This window comes from Zonotrichia leucophrys, chromosome 5 (assembly GCF_028769735.1).
Source record: "Zonotrichia leucophrys gambelii isolate GWCS_2022_RI chromosome 5, RI_Zleu_2.0, whole genome shotgun sequence".
Lineage (NCBI taxonomy): Eukaryota > Metazoa > Chordata > Aves > Passeriformes > Passerellidae > Zonotrichia > Zonotrichia leucophrys.
In genome coordinates, this window is record NC_088175.1 from 44,701,760 (window position 1) to 44,711,150 (window position 9,391).

The 9,391-nt window shown below is 37.2% G+C and overlaps 1 long non-coding RNA gene across 1 annotated transcript in view; it reads left to right on the forward strand.

The window, feature by feature from the left end:
• LOC135448954 (uncharacterized) overlaps positions 1–8,532 on the forward strand; it is a 49,126-nt gene extending 40,594 nt beyond the window's left edge. Inside the window, exons 4-6 of the long non-coding RNA XR_010440615.1 lie at positions 1,181–1,351; positions 6,753–6,858; positions 8,198–8,532. This is a non-coding gene — a long non-coding RNA (uncharacterized LOC135448954). The remainder of the gene's footprint in view (positions 1–1,180; positions 1,352–6,752; positions 6,859–8,197) is intronic.
• The last annotated feature ends 859 nt before the right edge of the window (positions 8,533–9,391 follow it).

Here is a 9,391-nt window from a genome sequence, read left to right on the forward strand (position 1 = left end):
TGTTCCTTAGATGTCCTTGCCAGGACATGAGAATGAAGACTATTTAAACCAGATCCGAAATTCCCCTTCTCAGCCATGGCTGCTCACACACAGAGTGTGATGACCACGATTGTGACAGAAAATTGCAGACTAATACATGCAGTGCTCTCTGTGTGTATATGTAACATATATAAAATATGAATGAAAGCAAACAGACAGTTTCCCTGAAGCCTTTTGCCAGACTCCCAGCACAGAAGCTGTTAACATAAGCTGTCAACCAGAACAGCCTTTCACCAGCCTGAGAACTGAGCCCTGTTATTTCTGTGCTCTCTTCCAAGCAGAGTCAATTCTGGAGACATGAATCGGACCAGATCATGTTATTTATTCCAGTCCAGTTTATGGGAATTCAGTTCAACACCAACTGAAATAGCAAAATCGGTATCTTACCAGAGAGTTTAGCATTTGGTCATGGTAGGACACTGATTCCTTTTGAACAGGACACCACCTCCCAGCAATTTAGCCCAACAACTTTAAAGTGTAGCAGCAAACTATCAAAATATCCACTCAAGGAGGACTTTTCTTTTTCTCTGTGAGATATTGTTATTTCTGTTTTACTAGTAGTGCAGTAGAGTTACTGCCAAGCCAAATCCCTTCCTCATCAGTTTATTTACTGGATTTTTAGTTCAGCTTGAAGGTTAACATAGATTGTTTTACAAAATACTGTAAGTCTTGGCATTCAATCCTGTTCCACGGAAAATCCTGCAAACCTTCTTAGACAGCTTGATCACACTCTTTTTTGGCATGGTGTTTGCTGTTGTTTTTTTCCTTGTCTGTACTCTACCTTTTTGAAGAGCAGTGTGTCCGTCTTTGACTTCTGACTCCAGATCTTGATGATATAAATCCGCAGATTTAACAATTTCTGCATTTTCTGTTCTGCTTGTCCAGAGGCCAATGCTTAGATTGTCAGGTACACAGCTCTAGTCTCAGTTAAGAACAGGCTTCTTTTTCAAGGAGATCCTAAAAATAAAGGAAGTAGATATTTTCTTTTGTGAAAGGAGTTATCTTCCTAGATTTCAGGGGGTTTTACCAACAGGTATTATTTTTAGTCAGTTAGCAAACAATTTAGTGTGAGCTGGTATTTCTTTATTTCTTTCCTTGGTACACTTTGTGGGATTTACTTACAAGATAAACTTTTTTACAGATGAGTCCTCTGAGGTTATCAGCTCTGGAATGAAATATATCATAGCTGGTTCTACCAATCCTCCCTATTGGAACACAAGCCAGCATATCACACCCTGTAAAGGTGTGCTGGAAAACTTTTGGGAAAGGAGGCTGTGGATGACATACAAAAGGTTTCCAGTTTTCAACACAGGTGAATAACAGAGGATCTTTGTTTATTATATAATTTGGCAATGGCTTAAGATACTATGCAAATCATAGGATTAATGTGTTGACTTCACAGAACTATTTCACTGTATGAATACACTCTGTTTTAACCAAGCCAGAAACAATGAAGTTATAAATCATATTGGCAGTAATAACAAGAAGGAAGCTGCTTAATATGGAGGAAAAAAACCAAAATAGCTAGGGAATAATAATATGGAAATGGAAATTATTTTTACAAAGGTTGGACTAAAATTGGAAGGGCTGAATATGTCTAGACTAGGAAAATCAGATATTCTTTAGAGTAGAGCACTGAAAGAATTAAAGCCGCAGGTCCTGTTTCAAGGGCTTTTGGTATACCTGTGAAAGGCACCAGATGGTTGGAAAATGAGAAACAGTATTTAAGATGGTGGTGAAAATCTTTGAAGCATCTACAGATCTCTAAGATTTCCATGCTGGTATCCGCAAATATTTAAGGGAAGATGACAATATTAATAACAAATTGGACAGAATCAGTTGAATCTTCTATCTTTCTTAATGAGACAGATGTATCAACAGTCTATCTTTGCTCTAGTTGGTATCCCAAAGGGCATTAAAAACAAGTTCCATTTTGGTATGGCTGCCACTCTGTACCTAAAGGGTTTTCACAGGGGATAAAACAGTGGCTGGCAGGGCTGATTTCCTCTGTTCTACCAGCCCTGCTCCCCTGAGTGCTGAGTGAGAGGCAAAGGGAAGGACAGATCTCCATCCATTCACACAGATGAATTCCTGTCCACCGTGCCTCAGTTGCCAGGGAAAGGAAATTCAGGCACACAACCCACAAAGACACCTAGCTCTGGGACCTGTGTCCCAACGTATTCCTGCTGTTCACTTGTGGGGCAGTCTATTCTTGGTCCAGATGCATTACTCCTGGTCTATCATGACAAGATTAACCTTCTTACTAGGCTACATGTTAGTAATTGTCTGTTCTTAGATTGCCAGCATGGAAAATATGGAAAGTTTCTCTCTGATTCTGGTGTATCAGCAGACCATTTACCTTTGTTACAGAGCTATCTGTTGCCTCAGAAAGTACTTTAGTAGTCTTTTATATCACCAAAATGATGAAAAGGCCAATAGTGTGAGCCCAGGACTTCCTGTTATAATTTGTTCTCTTTTCTTCCTCTGACTGGTGCTGCAAAGGCACTTTGCATGTGCTTTGCTCTTGCAGCAAAGATGGATAGTCTCATGGATAATTGCATAGAATTTGCTCTGGTGTCTCTAAAACTTGGTTTCCAAAGGCTTTTCCAGCTGTCACTCAACTGGCCCTGGGACCGTGCGTCAATGGCTTCATAAATGCAACTGCTCTGGACACAGCTCCCTCAGTGGAGCTGGTGAGTCACAACCTGATTATCTGGCCATTCTCTGGATACTGACAAATCTCATTTGCTACTTTCATAGTGGCATTCAGTTTGATGTGATAATTTCTTGATGGAGTACAGCCCCATCCCTGGATTTGAAAATGCAAAAAAAATCTACTGCTGCCCGCAAAATGCAATTGTAGCCAAGTGCACTGTTAAGATATTTAGAAGGTTTTAAAATTACATATACTTTAAAAATACCTTTGTGTATTATATTTTCTTAACTTCATAGGTTAATACAAAATTGCTTTCCTGGCTTGACATTGACATAAATGTTCTCCTTTACCCCTCTCTGCAGAGGAAAGTTAATTTTGTTGCTTGATACTTAGAACAGATACTAGCTTTGAATAGGGCATTGTTTCCCAGCCAGATCAGTAGCTACCTCTTTGGCTCTTTTTTCAGTATTAGTTCAGGACTGGCAACAAAACAGCAGTACAAGAGGTAAAAGTTTGAGTATTCTCAGAGAATGTTTAGCTTTAATCCAATAAGAAATGTTAATTTATTCTTTGTCAGATTTCCCCTCCCTTTTCTTATAACTATTTGTAGCTGTCAGCTCCTAGCCTTATTTAAATGAGAATGGCAGTTCTAAATTCCTTCTGATCACTTTTATTTCTTACTGGTTCTAAATAAGGAAATTCCCAGTGTGTATTAATCTCACTTGGAGATATTTAATCAACTGATCCAAAAGAGGCTGAGTCCTCTTAGGCTGCCTGTTATCACTCTGGCTTTTCTGCATTGCTAAGGTCAACTGTGTTAAAACATCCACTCCTTGCACTGCTTCAAACCCAGAACATTTTGAGTTCATGCTTTATACCACAAGAATAGTGAGCTTCCATTATTTCATTTTGTTACATGCTACCTCAAAGGGGAAAAAAAGGAGCAAATATGCAGTTTATATATTTATTTGCTACAATTGAGATAATCACCTTGATTTCTGTTTCCTTCTATTTTTTTCTTTCTCAAGATGGTTTCCATTTTCCCCTCTCCTTTCTCTTCTCCTTTTCCCTCTCCTTTCTTTTTTTTTTCTTGTCTTTCTTCTTTCTCTTTTCTTCTTGTTCAAGCTGCCAGGCTGAATGAGGAAACAATTACAGGATGTTGGCTTTAAAAGTGTCTGGCTTTGCCAAATAAGTTTATCTTTTTTTTTTTTTTTTTTTTTTTTTTCATTGTGGCTTAAAACATGCTAAACTCAAAGCCAAGTTACTAACCTAAAACTCATGGTAATTTTTTTGCATTAGGCTTACAATAAACTTAGATAGTTTTTCCACAGTCCCTTTGCCAGTGATTAGTTTGGAAGATAGTATGTTTTGAATTTGCTGAGAGATCTACTGCTCTTAGCTTAGTTTTAGTACTTTTAAAAAGCAATCAATAATGCCCATTTTGTAATAAGCAAAATTTATGGACTGACAAGTGAAATGTAATTATAGTGGGTATTCCATACAAGAAAAAAGAGGTGATCTTAAAGCCATCTCAGCATTCTGTTTGCACTCATTTTCATTCATATAAATGATTAAGTGGTTCTGTGCTGAAACGTTTCTCTCTCAAGGCTTAACATGAGTCTGGAAAAGCTGCTGCCAAAGAGTTCTATAATGAAGTCAGTGACCATTTGTATTAACTTCTCATTGTTACCCACAGACCAGATTTTTTACAGTATTATTTTTATGAGTGAGGCCCTAACTCAGCAGCAACTTAGCCACCTTTTGTTTTGGTTCTCTGGGGGACATCCCTTGTAAATGTGTAAATTCATGACAAAAGAGAATCCTCCATCAAATGCTTAGCTTGACTTTGCAGTAAATGAAACTGCTTCCTTTGTCCTGCCCTCTGCTGAGAAATGGCTCCTTCTTGAGTGAGCCACAAAAAGATCATTCAAAAACTGTGATAAAGGGTCTGATTCAAAACCCAGGTTTGTCAAAAATCACCTTCTGAAATCAGTAGGCTTTGGGTCAAACTAAAAAATAGAGATGTTAATTTCCATTTAAAGCCAGGTCAAATATGCTTTGTCCATGCTGTCTAGCAATGTGTTGAAATAATATGAAGTTAAATAAACATTCTGTCTTTTGATAATCAGAAACTCTAGTAGATTTTAGTACAACCTAAGCAGTTCAGGCAGTTTAGGTAAGGCCTAACTGGTTGTGAAATTTACACATTTTAACACACTTAAGCTGTTCTTGGAAATCAGTTTATGAATTGATTTTTCTACCCCTTTCTGACCATTTGTCTCCCTGCATCACCAGATTCAGCTGCACAAACTCTTGCCAAAGGATCCCTGTACTAGGTATGAAAAAGCACCAAACCAAAAGCCATCAAGTAGTTGAATTTTAATGTCTTCATGTATTTAGAGAAATATACAACTAACTGCACTAGATAGCTCCTCAGATGGGGTTTCCAGCTGGGCCCAATATGTAATGTTAAACTTGTATTGGGCTATTGCTGCAGCAGCTCTGTAATGCATCCTGCCAACCTGCAATAACACAGGGCATTTCTTGGGGTGCTGATTGCTTCAGACCTGGCACCTAAGAATGGTTTCTGCCAGACCTAAAGTTGGGGAAAATTAAAACTTGAAAGTGACTGCTAAACTCGTTGGAAAACCTGGACCAGCTTTCGTAGAGGGGAAAATCCTTCACAGGGAGCTTGTTCAGAGCTACACTGGGAGATGTCTGCACATAAAGCTCTGTGGGCCTTTACCTGAATAGATCACTCAGCACAGATCTTTTCTCATGGAGGCCTAGGGCTTACAGCTGGAGATGAAAGGAGAGCTCTGAGCCTCGCTCAGATACACTTCTCAGTGCAGCAGAGCACCACAATGACAGCTATTGTCATGCTAGATGCAGATTCCAGATGCAAACATTACATTGGTTTTCCTGCAGATTCAAAAAAAAAAAAACCCAAAAAAAAACCTATTTCAGATACCCGTATTTCATTCATGGGAAGCAGAGTAAGGATGCTGTCAGCTACTGGGCAGAAGATAATTTATATACTGTGTGTGAAACTTACTTTTCATTAGATCAGGCCTAGAGATGCTTGTGTGGATTCAACTTGTGATATTAGCAAATAGCATACATTGTACAGGCTTATATCAAAGAACAATACAATTTTTTTATTATTATTATAACTTTGCAACCGAGTAGATTATTTGCAATTAGTACTCATCACCTGGTCTGATTTTAAGATTATTTAGCGTTTATTGTTAGGAGGAAAAATAAAAGATTGGAACCAAATCCTGACCTATGCAAACTTCAGCAGCTTTATCCTCAGTTCCTTGGTGAAAATTTGCTTTGATATACCTGCATTTAAATCAGACTGATTGGCAACTCTGCAGACCTTATTTCCTTGGCACAAAAATGACTAACATTTGTAATGCTACCCATTTTAAAAGTCCAGGAGTAATCCTTGTGCTTTTTGCCTTCTCCCGGCCTCAAGGTCCTGGCAGGGATATAAACCACACTAGGCAGGAACATCCCACAGTGGAGCTCTGAGGATTTTGAAGGCATTGCTCTCGTCTGCTGGCATTGGTTCATGATGCTAAAGCAAAAAGATTTCAGCTTATGAGCTTATGCTGAGAATCTCCTGCAACTTCAGCCTCTTTTTGGGCTGTCCATTTTATTTGTGTCCATGCTAGAGGAGAGATAGTACCAGTAATAGTAGTAATGAGCATTTCAGAAATGCAAGACAGATCCCCAAGTGAGCACTCATGCTAGAAAGTGTTTTGTCTGGTGGAAAAGGGAGGTTAAGCAGTTTCCAATGAGCCCAATTTCCACTTTGAAAACCTGAATTTCACTCTTTGTGTCTTGCAGCCCATATTTTCTGTTAGAAACCTCTGTTTGGTTCTGTGTTATTGAACTTTGTGACATGATAGCAATTAGAAGACACTTAACTGAGAGAGAGGAAACAGTATGCTATAGAAACCTTTTCTCAAAAAAATAAAAAAGAAAGAAAAAGGACAATTTTCAATATTGAAGTGATTAGAACCTGTCATTTCATGTTGTTGTTTGCAAGTTGACATAGATGACAGGACAAAGGAGCATACATGGAAAGAAGATGAAAATTCAGAACAGATGTCAGGAAGCATTTTTCATGCTCAACGTGCACAGTTGCCAACCAGGTAAGGCTAAAGCATTTTCCCATTTAGGAAATAATTAGATGGCCTATCATGGGAAAAATGGCTTTCCAAATTTCCCCTTTCTCTAATTTCCTTACTTTCTTATTATACTCCAACTGCTATTCAGTTTTCTCGAAATCTTGTTTTATCCTCTGGACATGAGCTTAGTTCCTGCAGCAATGGATGAAGTATTATTTGTAAAGTGGAGAGCAGCTTAGCTAGAGATTGTCCTGCTGATGTTATATCATCCTGTTATGCTGAAGGTCTAACATTTTGAACTTCAGAGTTTCTGAAAATTTTCAACAGTTACAAAAATGAAACTAGAAGAAAGTCAGAGGGACAGAAAACTTGGAGCTGTTATTACCTTAGGGATTCTGATTATTTTAAGTGACAAAAATGCTGCACAAAAAAATAATCTGAGACATAACTTGGGGAAAAAAAATTGAATTGACAAATGTACCTCTCCCAAGGTGAATGTGTTTCTGGCATCTTTAGTTCAAGCTTTACTTACAAATCTGGTACAGACCCCTTCTGTAATGTTACTGCCAGTCTTTTATACCTTCATGCCACATCTCTCATCTTCATAGATTAGAAGAGTTTTATTTTCTCAGGTGAAAATGAAATGTGAAGTTGTAATTTTGGGCATTGGCATTTGACATCTCCAAATATCAGTCAGTCCTATGTTAATTTTTTATGCTTGTGATTCTCATTGTTGTAAAGTGTTGGCCCATTAAAAGTTCATATATTAAACCTATTTGAGCACGATGGATAGACAATGTCCACTGAGGACAGTGTTGAGACTCAGATCTAGAAATTTGAAGTCTTTGGTTTGCAAAAAAGTTTTCCAGGAACTGCATAGTAAGACTATTAATGGTGGTGACTCTCAACTGTTATCTGTGTTAACTCTGTGTTGAGAGTGTTAACTCTCAACACATTATCTGTTTCCAAGATAATGATTACCCTCATGTAAAATGTAGAGATTTCTGTCCCACTCCAAGCCCCTATAGTTGCAGGGCTGAATGGTGCTACCAATATTCACAATTTAAAACCATTTTTGTGATAAATAAATAAAAGAACTTGATTTTCATATTTGTGGAAATAGCTCAGCAAAGTTCTTACTTGCTTTCTAAATATGGATTCCAGCATTAGTAATAGAAATTGAAAATGTCTTAATTAACAATGACCAATTTAGACATATAATTATGAGTATTTTGAAAAAGCCAATGATTCTGAAATATAGTAGCTTTGAGAAGAATTCTGCACTGTAAATGTTGTACTGAAGAGAAGGATCATGTCTATTTTTTTAATAGATATGTCTATTATTTTTCCTTCCTTCCTATAGGACAGGGAAAGCAAAGGGACCAGAAAACAAAGGACCAGAAGGAAATCTTTATGCCACATACATCCATATTAATTTAAAAATTACTGTTTCCTATCAGGAACCTTTTAGTTCTTTCACCTTTGCACTTCTGAAAATATCAATTTCCTGCCTTACTTTTCAACACCTTTTATCCTTTGCTGTCATATTCAAGGCTATTCTTCACTTCCACAACTTTGACATTATTAGCAGCAACAGATTTGAATTCAGATTCAGTATTTGATTCAAAAAACAGAAGACAAAGCATGAAAAGAGAATTAAACATTTTTATATAAATGAACTATTTGCATTCCTTCTTACATGCTTTCTTTTTTCTATGTTTTTCTTCTTTCTATGCTAGTTAGTTAGTTGGTGTTTTCAAGCTATTTCAGAAATATGAACCTAAAAAAATAGGAAAACGGATTCTTCTATAATGATGTGTTCAAGAAACTGCATTTTTAAAGGAAAAGATTGGTGAAATTCATTTAAGTTATTGTGAATTAAGCTAGATAACTCGTTTAACTGAACTCTGAAGCTGACAGAGCAGGAGCATATTTCACTAATGGGTGAAATATTCCATAGCAGTGTGGTCTGAGTTGACCATTAGCAGGGTTTGAGCATTTTCCTTTCATACATCTACACCTAGGCCACAGAATCTCTCTTCAGAGGCAGTGAAGATCCACCTAAAACTCAGATTTGGCCATGTGATGTAGTGAAATGAACTGAAAATTAATATATATGTGCTGTTTTCAATTTCTAGTTTATGTTTTCTGGGTTAGAAATTTTTAGTGTTTTAACTTGTCTGGGAGAAGTTTGGGAGAAGACCTTATTCTTAAACTAAAATAATGTGTCCAAACCTTCCCTCTTGTCCTAATTGTGAATTCACAGTGCTGTAGTACAATGTAAAAAGTTTCTGGTCAGTGCTGATCTTGGCATGAATATTTCCCTACGCATCAATCTGGCAAGAGTCTGGAAATGTCATGGACCAACTAAATGACTGAGCCATACTGGTATTTTAGTTAATGCAATATGTCATATGAAGTGTACCATGAGCACCAAGATCCTGCAAAATCAAAGAACAAATAAAAAAACCTTTATTAAAGCAAGTACAAAAAATACTTAGTGCTATAATTTAATTTGCAGTCAGCAAGCAAATGTTTTCAAAACAATTTTTCAGCA